Genomic DNA, 16,940 nt, shown 5'->3' with positions numbered 1-16,940 from the left:
TCTTCTCCTTCTTCTTCACGTCTTCCGAGCGCTTATATGCACTATGTTTTATTCGAGGAATATCGAGACTTTCCAGTGTTGCGGTGCACCAGGATCAACCTTCCAATCCCATTCCCTCTAATATCAGTTTTGTTGCTTTATAACCACCATTAAACACAGACGTGGCATCTAACACACCAGTAGTGATGAAATACCTACCAAGAAAGTTTTTGGGCATCTGTTCCAGATGACACCATTGAGTTACTCATTGGAATTCTGGATCTTTCCATGCAGGCACTTTTCAACTGGATGGGCAAGTTCTCTATATGTGGGCTTTATTACATCAATAACAGGTGCCTGGAGATAATGGTCGTGTTTATAATTATTGCTAGGATCAACAAGGGAGTTGTTATAACCACACCAACTATCAGGTCTGGGGAGAAATAGGGAATGTTGTGGGGCCTGGTCTGTAGAAACCTTGTGAAGGAATGTTGCCCACACTGCCTGCCTCATACGTTCAAGGTCTCCAGCACTGCTCCTTACGGCTACATCATAATAATACTGAAGAGAGTCAATTTCAGAATCAGAAAGCCTGCCTTTACCTCCCTTTCCTGATAACACCTTCCCATCTGGCAATTTCTTTCCCTTGAGGCTGTCACGTAATTTTCTCAAGCGGCTACCCATTTTTTTAATGTGGCCAATGCACTCCAGTTTTTCAACCTGGACAGCTTCCCCATAGGGCTTTTTCTCTAAAACAGCTTTGAACTCCCTGCTGTCTTCATCACTTATATACTGTGAGTACCGTAACCCATGTTTCTCCTCTGAACGACAAAACATTTGCACAAAACCTGCCACTTCCATACTCCCTTGCACTGCTGTCTGTGAGCCTTAAAAGTTTCCTTTTTATGCTCACTGTTTAGGTTAACAACCAGTATACAACTATGGAAATATTTACTGTTAACCACACAAGCTATAACTATAACAATTTCAACAGCAATTACATTTGTTAACCAAACAATGAAGTATGACCTGTCTTCTACCAAGTGCCATCAACTGTCACTGCTATGCCATTATTTTCTGAAAGGTCTTTTGCAACAGACACAGTATTATTCATACTAAGTTCTCCAACAGAAGAAGTGGACTTCACAAGCAAGGGAATGTATCGCAGAAAGTTTGCTACCGGAGGTGGCATGTTCATTACAGCACTAAATAGTCTGGCACATTTCTGTGACTTTCCAATGCATTTCCTACCATAACATAATCTAATATTTACATCAAATAATCCCATGTCCCCAGCAATATCTGAAGAAGAAAAAAGATTCTTGGCAAAACTTCAGTAAGACTTACCATTTTCCAGTGCACGCATCTACGTGTAATTGCACTGTCATTTGTTTCTCTCTCGCTCACTTCTCGCGATGGTCATGATCGTGCGGTGGACAGGGCTGCCAACTGTTAATCTAAAGAAGTAGTCCTAGTGCAGCAACGCTACTTTTGGATTTACGAATCTCGTACGGTGACAAATCCACTGGTCTGGATACGTTAGGGTACGTTAGTGACAAAACAATTGGTCTGGATACGTTAGGGTAGGTTAGTGACATGGCCATTGGTCTGGATTGGTTAGGGTAGTGTAGTGACAAAGCCATTGGTCTGGATCAAGCAAAGGGGGTCTGGGTGCGTAAGCCCCCAGGTTAGATGCCGCGATGCGGGCCTAGGGCTCTAGTATCCCGCGTGACCCCCCATTGGTCTGGATACGTTAGGGTAGGTTAGTGACAAAGTTGTGTGTTTCTTGTGCGTCCCATTGTGTCTCAACCAATGGAAATGCTGGTACGTAGTTCGACGATGGACAATGGCGCGTGATAAATTGCATTGGGTTATAAAAGCAAAATTACTTCTGGGGGACGGTGGGTGTGTTCTTGGCTGTCGCAGTGAACACGTCTCTACTTTACAAGGTATTCCACTCAAGATTTCTAACATATTATATCCTTATCATGCTATAAAAGTATGGTAAATCATACTAAATTTCAACCCGATTCTTGAAAGTCACAGTTATCTCACAATAACAAACATTTCGAAGCCCACCCTTTACGTCACTTCAACTGTTCTTCCAAATATAAATAACCATTCTTGAATACACTATATAAAGAATAGCACTGAAGAATAGAATTAAGAACATTTACACTGAAGAGCCTATATCCACTGAATTGTAAGTCTGCATCAGTGATATAGGGGAGATTATGGCAACTTATCTTACTGCAGCTTTCATTCATGCTTTGTGGCACATAATCTACTCTGCTTGTATTTAGGCCTGTAATACCGGTAGCCTTCTTTCTGGTATTAATATTGCCAGTAAACGTCCGTTTATTTGACCACCTGGGAGAAATACGAGAATCTTCAGTTACTTCCGAAATAAATAACTCAGAACTAACAGCACAAACATACTCAGTATTCAATTGCAACAACAACAAACAAATGACACGCGCATATCGTCACCGGAATATTGCATGTGTTGCCATCTTTGACCGGAGAAACGTACTAACTACTGTAGAGGTAATATAAACAGAGTGATGAGTGGTTGAACTTCCTTGAGTCCAGCAAAGTGTGTAACTGCTCAAGTTGCTGTGAACCACACCCACTTAAACGTCAAACTTTATTGGACCATAAGTCAGAAAGTAACACAGATATTAACACGAAACAAATTTTAGTAAGATGTTTAAGATCTGCGAAATTCAAAAAGACAAAAAGTAAAATCTGATTTTTTAAACCTAAAACGTAAGTTAACGCCCCCGTAAGGATATGAATGGCGGAGGGGTAGATAAGATCGTGCAGAATATGAAACAAAATAAGATTTAATTTTTTAAAGCGTTAAAGTGTAAATCTTACAAAATCTTACAAAATAATATATGAAGGTTTTCGTTGTCTCACTATTTCATAAAATATTATGAAATATGATTTCACTGGGCGAGTTGGCCGTGCGGTTAGAGGCGAGCGGCTGTGAGCTTCATCCGGGAGATAGTGGGTTCGAATCCCTCTGCCGGCAGTCCTGAAGGTGGTTTTCCGTAGTTTCCCCATTTTTAACACCAGATAAATGCTGAGGCTGTACCTTAATTAAGGCCACGGCTGCTTCCTTCCAACTCTTAGGCCTTTCCTATCCCATCGTCGCCATAAGACCTATCTGTGTCGGTGCAACGTAAAGCCACTAGCAAAAGAAAAGAAATATGTTTTCTTTTAGCCATATTGAATTATATACATTGCAAATCGTAAAATCAGTTGTTCCCATAGTAACATTGTTTATGATATGAAATTTCCTATATTGCCTGTCTCTTGTCATAAATTGTCGTGCGTTCACCATAAGGTTAAAGAAGACTGCTATTGTCATCAAATATTCAAAGATTCTACTTTGTATTATGTGTGAGGTCGTCATTATAGATGAATATCATTGGTGAAAGAGCACCAGAGCTTTAGAATATACACGTTGACAAATACCACAATCTTCTTCCCATAAGATCACAAAACTGGATATCGATGACATTTTACGAGGTGAGGTGGATTTGTCATGCTAATTTCTCTCCTTTCTCGTTATCCCTAGCGCCAGCACGTCACTCTTGCCTTGTGCAAGGGTGATTGAGTGACTGCAAGTGCTAGCCTATGGGCGGGCCAGTGAGGCCCGCCACATAAATCTCACCAGTATTCCCCCCCCTCACTGCCCTCAACTCCATCTCCATACAAATTAACACAGAACACACAACCTGTACTAAAAGAGTTTACAAGCGTTTGAATTTTAAAATTACACTACTCAACGATAAATGATCCTCTAATATTTTTCCATACAATTTTGAGTGACTTCGTTGTTGTACAAGAGCAAAAATTACATTAGCTATCAAAATAACACGGTACAACCAACTAGCTGCCCCCAGCAGCAGCAAAGTCGAGAGGGCATTTGCACGAGCTTTGGAGAATGGCTTCCCATTTAAAAAAGGGATTTACAAAAAGGCAACATTCATTTGCTGCTTTGATGACAGCTTTCTTTTTTATTTTTGTTACTAGCGATATATTACCACGAATTACGAACCTACATTGAGAATCGAAATTCAATTGCTACTATGAGCAGAATTTTGTATTGTACTCCGTCGGTAAACTTCGGTAGTAGTAATTCTGTACCACATAGCATTGACTTTGCAGACTATCAACGTGGTGTATCCTCTCCCACTGAACGGCTTTGTGAAAATAATAACAGAATACAGCACACTTTTAAATGCGTTATACCTTTTCGTTTCTGGTACTTTGCGTAGCTAAAGGGATACGTTGATAATGCGAGAATGTGTTCAGTCAGGCAAAGAATTTTAATGGATTTATTAACAAAGAAGCAAGCAAACTTGTAGTGGCACGTGATGGCTGATATAGTGATCATATACACGGTCTTGCAGTCTCATAAAGAATCCGGACCACTGAGAACGTGCGTTTTAATTTCAAAAACCTTTTCGACCGGGATTCTTGTTATATTTTCGGGACAGGCTATTAGTAATTTGTCGAACATCGAATAATGACAAATTGGTGTATGTGGGGAATTACAACCTGTGACAATAAAGTTCGGTCAATAGTCCTGTACTATCAACATAGATGAACAATGCACGACAGTGACCTTACTGTTCTTCGAAATAGTCCCCTACCATAACTATGCACTGCTGAGATCGGCGATACATGTCCTGGAAACTTTGCAAGAAGGCTTCCTTTGGGATGGTGTTCAAAAGCCTCATCACGTTTCGTCGGATGTCAGGAATATCGTCAAATCTCTTTCCTTTCAAGCGAGTTGGATGCGTGACTTTTCGGCTCTGACCTTTTTCCGACGAGGAGATCGCGGAGAACGACATTCCATGCTTTGCCGTTTCGTTTCTGGATCGTACCTGAGACACCAGGTTTCAGCCTCAGTGACAATACAGTTTAAATTTTTTTTGTCGCATCCACCGTTTCGACAAAAAGCTGTGAAGCCTCTAAACGTTCCTGCTTCTGATCGTCAGCCAAGTGATGTAGCACACGACGAGGACACATTTTCCTTTTCCCTAGCTTCTGGGTAACGATTTGTCGCACGGATTCACGGTTAATCTGCAGTTCATCCGCTATCATGCGCACAGTTAATCGCCGATCGTTCGTGATTTATGTCCTCACCTTCTCAATGTTTTCGTCACCGACGGCGGTCGCCGGTCTTCCGCAACGGGGGTTGTCAGAAACATTTTTCCGGCCTCCTCGAGAACGGACGAACCACTCGTACACACACTTCAAGGGCAGTGCTTGATCTTTATAAACACGTACCAGCATCTCTTGCGTTTCTTTAGGTGTCTTGCCAAGCTTAAAACAAAACTGTACGTTGATATTTTGGTCTTCATGTTTTTGCAGTTCAGAACCAACACACTAAACACGCACTGCGTCAAACAAGTCTTACACGGCGCACACACACGTTGCTCAACTGAACAACGTTGGGAGCAGGTGGTCAAAACCTGCTGCTACGCAGGTACAGCGTTGCGTGTTTATAGTGTTGCCGGATCGACCGTTCTGACTTCATTCACCGAACTGTATTGCCACAGGTTGTAAATAGATAGAAGTATGTATGCAGCGTATTTAATTGCATATTCTATCTCTTGATCATGTTATATGGTAGAAGATAATGTACTGTAGCTCTTACCTGCTTCCTGACTTCGTCTATATATAACTGTCGCTTCTATTAGTTGGATGACGTATTCTTTTCCCACTAACTACTTTTATGGTTTTCGAAGACGCTGAGGTGCCGGATTTTATTCCCGCAGGAGTTCTTTTACGTGCTTGTAAATCTACGGACACGAGGCTGACGCATTTGAGCACCTTCAAATACCGCCGGACTGTGTCACGATCGAGCCTGCCAAATTGGGGTCAGAAGGCCAGCGCGTCAACCGTCTGAGCCACTCAGCCCGGCATCCACACTAGAGACCGATGCCATAGATATTAGGCCCTTTAAAACGACAACCATCTTCATCTTTTTTCACACTGTTATGGAGATTTGCTGATACTATCCTCGCTGCACTCTTCTAGCACCACTACAGTAATTACATAAATACAACTGAGTTGCTAGACAGGCGACACACCTTGGAATAGAGAGGATGTTAACGTACACGGTCGAAACATTGCGTTGGGAGAAGTGCAGCCCTTGCAAGGCAGATCCTCCAATAAATTAAATGGCGCGTGGCCTCCGGAGAAAGGCCTGTTGCAGGTCTTTTGACTGGACGCCCGTAGGCGACCTGAGCGTCGTGTTGAGAATGAAATGTTGATTAAGACGCATATACATCCAATGGAATTAACCAATTATGGTTAAAATTCCCGATCCTGCCGGGAATCGAACCCGGGACTCCTGAAACCACAGACCAGCACGCTAACCATTTAGCCATGAAAAACCCTCCGAAGAGGGTGGGTGGCATATTCCGTGCATGACTGGAGGATAGTGTTTTGTGTGGTGTGTGTTGTACGGACGTTGGGGCAGCACCAACACCCACTCCCCGAGCCAGACGAATGAACCATTTATGGTTCAAATCTCCGACCAGACCAGGATTCGAACCCGGGACCCTCTAAACCGAAGGCGACAAAGCTGACCATTCAGCCAAGGAGCAGGAAATAATAATAATAATAATAATAATAATAATAATAATAATAATAATAATAATAATAATAATAATAATAATAATAATCATCTTGCCTACTTTCTGAATTAAAAAAAGGGGGTCTAGTTCACTGAGGTGGAAAAGGATATACAAGAATGGGGATCTTACGTGATAACATCTTGCAACGTGGCCCTTTAAAGAAGAAACTTGTAAGTCTTGAGTGTTTTCGAACAAAACCTAAAATGAAGACAGTCAAATCGTGGACCGAAGAGCGGGAGGAAGCTCACCGAAGAAGGATGCGGGAGTACTGGGCGAGTGTTAAAGCTGAAGACAGAATGATTGAATTAGCGTGGTCCATAGCTGGCCGAAACAAAAGAATAATATAATAATGATAATCCCATCAATAGAAGTTCGTTAACAAACGATAGTTTCTGGAAGCCGAAAAGACTCAATTTCTATATTTAAACACCTATTAATTGCCATTCATCCCATAATAGAGGGACGACGACTAAGCGAGTGCTCCACTAAGGTCAACTAAGGTAATGAAGTGTACAGCGTGGAAATATGAAATACCATTGCAAGCCTGTTGAAAGTGTATTTCGCCTGATAAAGAAGGTGCTATGTGACCCCTCGAATGAAACAAAGAATACGCTCCATTACGTTTCAAATATCTGTACTGTACAATATAGTGGTAAAAATTCAAAATTTTCAACTTTTGTTGTAAATATTCCTTCTGAAACAATAATCAAATTAAGCTATCGCCGCAGCTCATTGCTATAGATACAGCACCTGCAATTTCGAACTAGCGTAGTTTAAATATAGCTGTTAACATAAAAGTCCCATGGTATTGAAGGAAAGAAGGTGAAAGGAAGGAAGGAAGGAAGGAAGGAAGGAAGGAAGGAAGGAAGGAAGGAAGGAAGGAAGGAAGGAATAATGTGATAACACTTTATATCTTTTGGGAAATTTTTGCACATTTTTACCTCTCCGTACCGTATTTCACAAATAGCTGATGTAGTATTAAAGTTCCAACACTCAATATGTACGTGGAACTCATTCAAGTTGAGTTGACCGTAAATTAGTTCACTTGTCAACCGTGACGGAATCGCTGAGCACAAAGAACTGACCAGAACCCTTTCTATATACTCGCTTTGTCAACTAATGTTGAAGTATTGCTTTACATTAGACTCTATTAAATTGGTGGGAATGTTAAGATTAACTTACAGGTAAAGGTAATGTTAGCTCTTCAAGTGATCGACACTGATACGTCCTGAAATTTAAATTTAGTCATCCACTACAGTCTCCACGTGCATTACGACCCGTTTAAAAGGAGGTAACTTCAAAAGCCTTCTTAATGTGATGTTAATGGAGAATTCAGAAAGAAAAAAAAATACGCGTGTTCCAAAAAGAAGTGTAGGCCTATACCAGACTTTCCTCAATAATTTATAAAATATAAACAGCTGGCAATCGTATAATAACTAACTTGAGAAGAGGAATGTCGAAAGAGCTTTCAAGGTTAGTTGGTGCAATAATGAGCGGTGCGCGCATCTACCATTTTATGGTGAAAATGGAGCTCGGAACGTGCGATTAAGTTAGCATAACTCAGGACAGTGATGTGATGGCACGTGCGATGAGATGTCGCTCGTGTAGTCTGTGCGAGATCCATCGTTATCTGTGATCATATTTGTGAGAAAACTCGATTAGGTCTTATTATATTTGTGAGAAAACTCGATTAGGTCTTTGAAACAATTGAGAATTGTGTGAACATTTCCAATCTATCTCAGTAGGGCCTATCTTAATTTGTAGAACTTCCAAGTCTAATGCAAATGAAAACAAGTAGAAAGAAATAATCAAAGATGAAGGAATAAGCCAGAGATGTCCGACGGCGGGTGTAAGAGAGCCTGTGTATAGGCGCTCAAAGAAGAATGATCGCATGTTATTGTATTTCATCAGAATTAATTTTAATTATTTTCAAAATATAAGAATGTTATTGGTTTTTACGTCCTTTTCTTTCTTTCTTAATCTACTTACCCTCCAGGGTTGGTTTTTCCTTCGGACTCAGTGAGGGATCCCACCTCTACCGCCTCAAGGGCAGTGTTCTGGAGCTTAAGTCATTGGGTCGGGGGATACAGCTGGGGAGGATGACCAGTACCTCACCCAGGCCGCTTTACCCGCCATGCTGAACAGGGGCCTTGGTGGGGTATGGGAAGATTGGAAGGGATAGACGAGGAAGAGGGAAGGAAGTGGCCGTGGCCTTAAGTTAGGTACCATCCCGGCATTTGCCTGGAGGAGAAGTGGGAAACCACGGAAAACCACTTCCAGGATGACTGAGGTGGGAATCGAACCCACCTCTACTCAGTTGACCTCCCGTGGCCGAGTAGACCCCGTTCCAGCCCTCGTACCACTTTTCAAATTTCGTGGCAGAGCCGGGAATCGAACTCGATCCTCCGGGGGTAGCGGCTAATCACACTAACCACTACTCCACAAAGGGTTTACGTCCTACAAAGCAATTTTACGGTTTTCGGAGACGCCGAGGTGTCGGAATTTTATCCCTACCGACAGGAGGCTGACTTATTTCAGCACCTTCAAATACCATGGAACTGAGCCAGAATCGAACCTGCCAAGTTAGGGTCAGAAGTCCAGCACACTACCGTTCGAGTTAATCAACCCGACTCAAAATATAATTTACCTGTCATTTAGATACAAACCTTGAGTATACCCACAACGAACATTGCAACTATAGGTTGCCAATGGCCATACCATGTTGAATACACCGGTTCTCGTCCGATCACAGCAGTTAAGCAACATTGGGGTGTGGTCAGTAGTTGGATGGGTGACCGCTTGGGAACATCACGTGCCGTTGGCTCAATTCCCGTCAGGCACCGCGGTGTAGGGGGAAACGTGTCCGCCTGTCACTCGGCGGCCCCGGGTTCGATTCCCGGCCGGGTCAGGGATTTTTGATTTTAAAAGATTAATATCCCTGGCCTTGGGACTGGGTGTTTTTGTCGTCCTTAACGTTCCTTTCCTCGCATTCAACACTTTACACTTCCGCAATATCCAAATACACGCAGGTTCATGACATATGGTGCAAGTAGGGGCAAAAGTTCTTTGTAGGTCGACGCCACGAACAAATAGGTTCAACTGTTTCTCAGAAAAGTGTGCACGCATGTACAGAAATGGTGTCCCGATATAAACAAAGCATGGCGTCCCCTCCTCGTTTAACTCCTTGTTGCAGGTAGACAGCCCGTTGCAAGACTGTTGTGATTGAAATGTATAGCAATACACACGTTGTGCCTTCAGTACTACCCTTCACTCCCTCCCGACGTTTAGACACCCTCATACTCATTTATATGAAATGGATGCCGCTCAGTCTAGTCTCGTTCAGAGCTCACTCACTCTGTTCAGTGAGTGTTTGGAAAGACGATATGCGAATGGGCGCTCATTGTCACTGAACTGTCAATACTGTCTTATGACAATTAGCAGAAACGAGTCAGTAAAGATCGAGCAGCTGGAATACTCGGAAGTTCAAGTGGCTCAATGATTGGTATACGATTGCCACATGCATTGTTTCGCCGCATATCTTTCTTGTACATTACAGCCACTGCGTGTAACTAACACTCGTAATGTACACGCGTAAAGCAAAAACATGACAAAGAACTTGCACTTCGATCACCCACCGAGTGGACCGAGCGAGTTGGCCGTGCGGTTAGAGGTGCGCAGCTGTGAGCTTGCGTTCGGGAGATAGTGGGTTCGAACCCCACTGTTGGCAGCCCTAAAGATGGTTTTCCGTGGTTTCCCATTTCCACAGCAGGCAAATGTGGGGGCTGTGCCTTCATTAAGGCCAAGACTGCTTCCTTTCTACTCCAAGCCCTTTCCTATCCCATCATCACCGTGAGACCTATCTCTGTCGGTGTGACGTAAAGTAACTTGTAAAAATAAAAATAAAAATGGAGTGATGTACCTAAGTTGTCATCGAGTATTGAGTTTTGAGTTTAGGTTGATTCACACTGGTCATTGTTCAAATATCGCCCATTTCGAGTGAGCAGCAGTGAGTCTGACTTGAGTCTGTGCAGACTCGTTCATTAATGAATCTTTATTAGTTTTGAAGCAGGTTCATTCTCTGTCACAGAAAAGGTGGGTCGTAGGAGTAGAGACGGAATGAGCTCAGATTTGCTCAATGCACGGCTCTACTGAGCAGGTTTACAATAGGCCTATTCACAGCCGGAAAAAGTATCTTTAAACTTTAATTCTCCTATATTCACTTCTTTCTAAGCCAAGGAGACCTGCGGCTGTAGCTTTAACGGAGCTGCCGCACCTTTTGCTGTTGACCTTTTCTGTGAATTCGACGCTATAATGTGATCTACTAGGCAAGATGAGGAATGAGTTAATTGTCATTACTTTCTTCGCTGAGTCAGAAAGTGCTATTACAGCACGATTGGCGCTATAAGTAGGAACTTTCTTAGCATATAGACGCACTAACCTTGCAATGAATGTCATTACAACCGGGCTGAGTGGCTCAGACGTTTGAGGTGCTGGCCTTCTGACCCCAGTTTGGCAGTTTCGTTCCTAGCTCAGTTCAGTGATATTTGTAGATGCTCAAATATGTAAGCCTTGTGTAGGTATATTTACTGGCACGTTAACGAATTCCTGCGGGACTAAATTCCAGCACTTCGGCGTCTCCGAAAAGCGTAAAAGTAGTTAGTGGGACGTAAAGATAATAACATTATTATTTAATGTCATAACTCACCACCAACCATACCTCAGTACCTACCGTACTAGCACAGCCATAAATGAGGCTGAGACTTCATTGAAATTTACATTAACATATACAAATCTGGTATAATTGATTCAGAATGAGGTCTCTTTTGTCTCAAAACAATTACGGAAGTGAAACTTCAACATACAGCAATGATCGAGCGAGTTGGTCGTGCAGTTAGGGACGCGCAGCTGTGAGCTTGCATTCGGGAGATATGGGTTCGAACTCCACTTTCGGCAGCCCTGAAGATGATTTTTCGTGGTTCCCCATTTTTACACGAAGGGCTGTACCTTAATTAAGGCCAAGGCCGATTCCTTCCCTCTCCTAGCACTTTCCTATCCCATTGTCATCCGACTCCATGGCTAAATCGTTAGCGTGCTGGTGTTTGGTCACAGGGATCCCGAGTTCGATTTCCGGCTGGGTATATGTGTTGTCTTCATCATCATTTCATCCTCATCACGACGGGCAGGTCGCATATGGGCGTCAGATGAAAAGACCTGCAACTGGCGAGTCGAACCCGTCCTGGGATCTCTCAGCACTAAAAGCCATACGCCTTTTCATCCCATTGTCACCATAAGACCTATCTGTGTCGATGCGACGTAAAGCAGCTTGTAATAATAATTTCAAACATGGCGATAAGGGTACGAATCCATTTTTGGCATCTGGAGGACTCAGTTTATAACTGATTTTAACAATCTTGGCCTTATGTTTTTAAGCTAGTTGGCCTAACCCATCCGGTTTTAAGAATTTAGGCCCGTGCGGATTTCTGTTGTATGGCACGAATGATGAAGTGGCGTGTGTTCGCTGACAAGCTGCTAGTGACCTCATTGTGGCGGTGACTGAGCAGCCTGCTGTGGTTGATGTCCCGTCAGATCACATCACATCCCATCACATCAGCTGGACCGAGGAAGACTGCAGTAGACACAGTGGGGGACGATGACCCACGAGTGAGATGCTTTCCGCCTGAGTGCGCAGGTAGAACATCTCCTCGTTCAGCAACAACTTCAAAGAAGTATAATAATTACGTGACTGTCCGACTCGTTGGCTGAATTGTTAGCGTACTGGCCTTCGGTTCAGAGGGTCCCGGGTTCGATTCCCGGCCGGGATGGGGATTTTAACCTTAATGGTTAATTCCAATGGTTCGGGGGTGTGTGTGTGTGTGGCGTATTCAACATTATAAATCATCCTAGGTAGGGCCCTCATCTTCACAGACATGCAGGTCGCCTAATAGGCCGTCTATTAGAAAAAGACCTGCACCAGGCCTCTCCGGAGGCCATACGCCATTATTATTATTATTATTATTATTATTATTATTATTATTATTATTACGTGACTGCGAAGGAAGTTCTTAAGAATAAGCAAATGAAGATTGGTAATTGGTCTGCTTGTTTCAATTATGTCTTATGCCATAGGAGTCGCCTTAACGGTGACTCGGCGTAGGTGGAAAGATTAAAGGCAGATTTCATTCTTAACCTCACGACATATTCTTCGCAAAAAATTCCCCTTTGAAGTCACTAGATACAAACTAAAGGCGCTAGATGGAAAAGCAAACAGGCAAGACACTTTCATTCGTTGAACGAAAGAGGACTCAGATGAAACACTCCTCATACCATGTGTTTTTACGTATAAATTTCACCCAGTTTTACCGTATTGCAATCTATGAGTGCCAAAATTCAAAATCAACAGCCACCCCAAGAAGAAAAGAGAATCAGTAATGATAAAATCTACATACCATGTGGTTTCTAAGTAAGAATTCTACTCCAGAATTAGTGGATTACAAAATTGAGGCACTAGAGTAGAAAACTAACAGACAAGTCAACAAAGTAGACATTCTCTTATGGAAATAGAAACTACTTCTTTTTCCACCGCTATTCCCACACCTGTGGTGTTGCGGGTGTAAACTGCGTCACGCACGGCCCTGTTTTACGGCCGGATGCCCTTCATGATGCCAACCCTACTTGGAGGGATGTAGTAATTATTGCGTATATTTTGGTGGTTGGTAGTGTTAGGACAAACACAATCACGCAGTCCCCGAGCTAGAAAAATTAATCACACGAGATTAAAACCTTCGACCCGGCCGAGAAACGAACCCAGGGCCCTCCGAAACGGAGGCCTCGACTCTGACCATTCAGCCAATGAGTTCTTACGGAAATGGAAACAATGAAAGAATACTATATGTGTATTCCATGTGGTTTTCAAGGTAATTATTTCACCGCAAATTTACCGGCACCTTTGGGTGAATCAGCTATGGCATTCCTTTATGAAAAGAGAAGCAAATATAAGAAAATCCACATCGTGTTCAAAAATTTCAAGCAAAACTAGCAGCCATGTCACTTACCTAACACATTCCTTTAAGGCAAGAGAAGCATTGAAAAAAATTGCACACACTATGAAGTTTTACATGTAAATAATCCACTCCAAAGTCATCGGAAAAGTAACTGCTGTGGATTCCTTTTGCTACAACTCAGTATTTTTGGGTGCAAAACTGCTAAACCGTGGAAAATTGTTTCGAGGGCTGCAAACGCTGGAGTTTAAAACGCACAATCTCCCATCCTTGCGTCGCTGAAAACCTGCGGTGGGTTAGTGCGACGTTAAACCATTAGCAAAATAAAAGTTATTAAAATAACAGTTAAATGTCCCTTTACGTGCTATACATATTAGAGGCACTGCGGTCCTGACAATTTTTCATAAAAGGGGTTTATTTAATGCGTCACTAAATCTACTGACATCAGGCTCTCACATTTAAGCACTCCTAAAAGCGCACCAAAATTCTATCCCCCTCAACCTGGAGCGTATGGCGCACGAAGCAAGCGACATTCCAACTACGCTTCACACCTGCCCTGGCAACTGGTCCCAAAATAATCTATTTGATCCCAATTCAGATCGGTGGCATTTGAGGGTGTTTAAATGTAACAACTCCGTCATCGTTGGCTTTCATTGCATTCGGGAGATAGTGGGTTGGATCCCACCGTCGGCAGTCCTGAAGTTGGTTTTCCGATGTTCCCATTTTCACACCGGGAAAATACTGGAGTTGTACCTTAATTAAGGCCACGGCCGCTTCCTTTCCACTCCTAGTCTTTCTCTATCCCATCGTCGCCATAATATATATTTGTGTCGGTGCGATGTAAAGCATCTTGTAAAAAAAAAGAGAATAAATAAGACCTATTTAGTAAGACGAACACAATTACCCAGTCCCCGAACCAGAGGAATTAATCATAAGGAGTTAAAATTCCCGACCCCATTGAGAATAGAATCTGGGGCTGTATGAACTGAAGGCTAGAATGCTGAACTTTCAGCCAAGAAGCCGGACGGACGACCAACAAACGACAACAAGCAGAAAGGAAACAAACCAACTCCTGGCATATTCAACCAATAAAGACCTAGGACTGACAAAACAAATGCTGCCTATTAAGATGGGGTGCAGATATTGGAGTTCACATGGTCATCGTAACGATGTCCTTGCTTCGATTTCTCGACAAGGTCCACTGCGTCGCATATCGAACAGGTCCTTAATTAATCACATTCAAGTTAATGGTGCCAAAAATAATGGCTTGTGGCCTTCGGAGAGGTCTGGTGCAGGTCTTTTGAGTTGACTCCTGATGGGCGACCTGCGTGTCTGTAAGAATGGGGCCCAACTTATTATGAATTTTAATGCTTAAGACGGCACACTTATCCAGCCCCTGAAACATCGAAATTAACCAATGATGCTTAATATCCTCGACCCGCCTGGGAATCGAATCCGGAACTCTGTAGAATAAACGCCAGCAGGCTACACATTTAGCCATGGAGTCGAATGGCAGAAACGTTGAAGGACCCTGTTAAAAGTTTTTTTTGATTCCTCTTCACGTCTTCATTAACGCCGTTAGCGAAAATGCCAAATACCTTGCAAACTAAATAGGCCCTATATGCTTTAAAATTGTTTCATCAAGAATACTTCAGTGAACATCTCTTAAAAATTTGACCACCTCCTTTAAAATCGTGTTTTTTAAGTTCACGGAACTCTTGGTCACAATGCCTCAAGCCCTCTGCCTCGACTAGTATTAGTGGAATTTCGAAAATAAAAGGTCATATCCGTATAGTTCGGATTGCATGTAAAACTAGAGATCTTCTGGTTATGATCATGATACACACAGTCACATAAAAAGATAAACTTGATAGTTTACTCGCTCGAGTCTCTTTAATATAGGACAACAATTTGCAGGGATGTGTGAATGGCATTGCATCCCTTTCTGCATGGAAAAGAGAATTGATACTTTTTTTAGTAATACGCTTTGAGTTTGATTAATGAGGATTATATTGTCCATGATTTTTCGGTAGATTTAGAAAGTAGGCTTTATCGAGAAGAAAAATATGAATTTGTCACTTATCCAACAGCTGTACCACAAGGCATACTAGACTCACATGGAGGGTGACAGGAAAATATTGAAGTAATTTAGGAAAACATGAAAATTAAATGAATGTGTGACTAAATTTAAAAAATATAAAACTCTACACATATTGGAAGTAGATTGTGTGAACTTCTAAAGGTGTCTTGCGTTATCCTTCTATTAAACTCACAATAAACAACACGACGTGGACATTTATATATTATTAGCACGCATGCACTAAGCGAGCGCTTATCTCAAGGGGTTTTGTCCGTGCTAAAATCATTTACTAGCATGCTAAGTATATTATGGAATGATTTATTAATCAAGAAGTGTTTTCTATTCCTCGTTGATGATAAACATTTTTATTCAAAGTCTCTAAAATATAGTACAGTATGAGAAATAACAGTATATTTGTTTAGTTTAGTGAATTGTCTCAATATTCTAATAGCTATTGACCGAACTTCTGTCGTTACATTAAACGATCTTCTGCAATGACGCCCTCAACTTCGTACTAGCCACTCCTAGCAACGTGCCATATGATTGTAAGAGAGTTAGCAGAGGATTTTTATTTTCCTAGTATGAAGGTCAACGGGTGAGTCGTCTCACTTCAGCCGTTCTAAAAAATTCTTCAGTAAATTTGAGTGTGATCGGTTACATTGCTCCAATTGAATTAGGTGTGTGTTTAGGATGCGTGGTTGTGAGTTGACATTCGTGAGATGGTGAGTTCGAATCCCGTCATTGGCTGCCTGGAGTTGGTTTTTTGTTGCTTCCAATTTTCGCACCAGGCAAACGCTGGGACTGTACCTTGATTAAGGACACGGCCGCTAATTTTTCACAATCCTTGCCTTTCCCATCCTTGCGTCGCCGAAAACCTTGAATGTGTGACGTTAAACCACTAGCAAAAGAAAAGGTTACTTTCCTTCACACCGAGCTCGATAGATGCAGTCGCTTAAGTGCGGCCAGTATCCAGTAATCGGGAGTTAGTGGGTTCGAGCCCCACTGTCGGCAGCCCTGAAGATGGTTTTCCGTGGTTTCCCATTTTCACACCAGGCAAATGCCGGGGCTGTACCTTAATTAAGGCCACGGCCGCTTCCTTCCAATTCCTAGGCCTTTCCTCTCCTATCGTCGCCATAAGACCTATCTGTGTCGGTGCGACGTAAAGCAAATAGCAAGGAAAAAAGAAATCCTTCATAACGTTGCATTTTAAAATCATTGTTA

The 16,940-nt window shown here is 42.4% G+C and overlaps 1 pseudogene; it reads left to right on the top strand.

The window, feature by feature from the left end:
* The first annotated feature begins 9,345 nt into the window (after positions 1–9,345).
* LOC136877884 (5S ribosomal RNA) lies at positions 9,346–9,465 on the top strand (annotated as a pseudogene).
* The last annotated feature ends 7,475 nt before the right edge of the window (positions 9,466–16,940 follow it).

Source organism: Anabrus simplex, chromosome 7 (assembly GCF_040414725.1).
Source record: "Anabrus simplex isolate iqAnaSimp1 chromosome 7, ASM4041472v1, whole genome shotgun sequence".
Classification (NCBI taxonomy): Eukaryota; Metazoa; Arthropoda; class Insecta; order Orthoptera; family Tettigoniidae; genus Anabrus; species Anabrus simplex.
The sequence above is the reverse complement of the archived record's forward strand: the minus strand, read 5'-3'. Positions and strand labels throughout refer to the sequence as shown.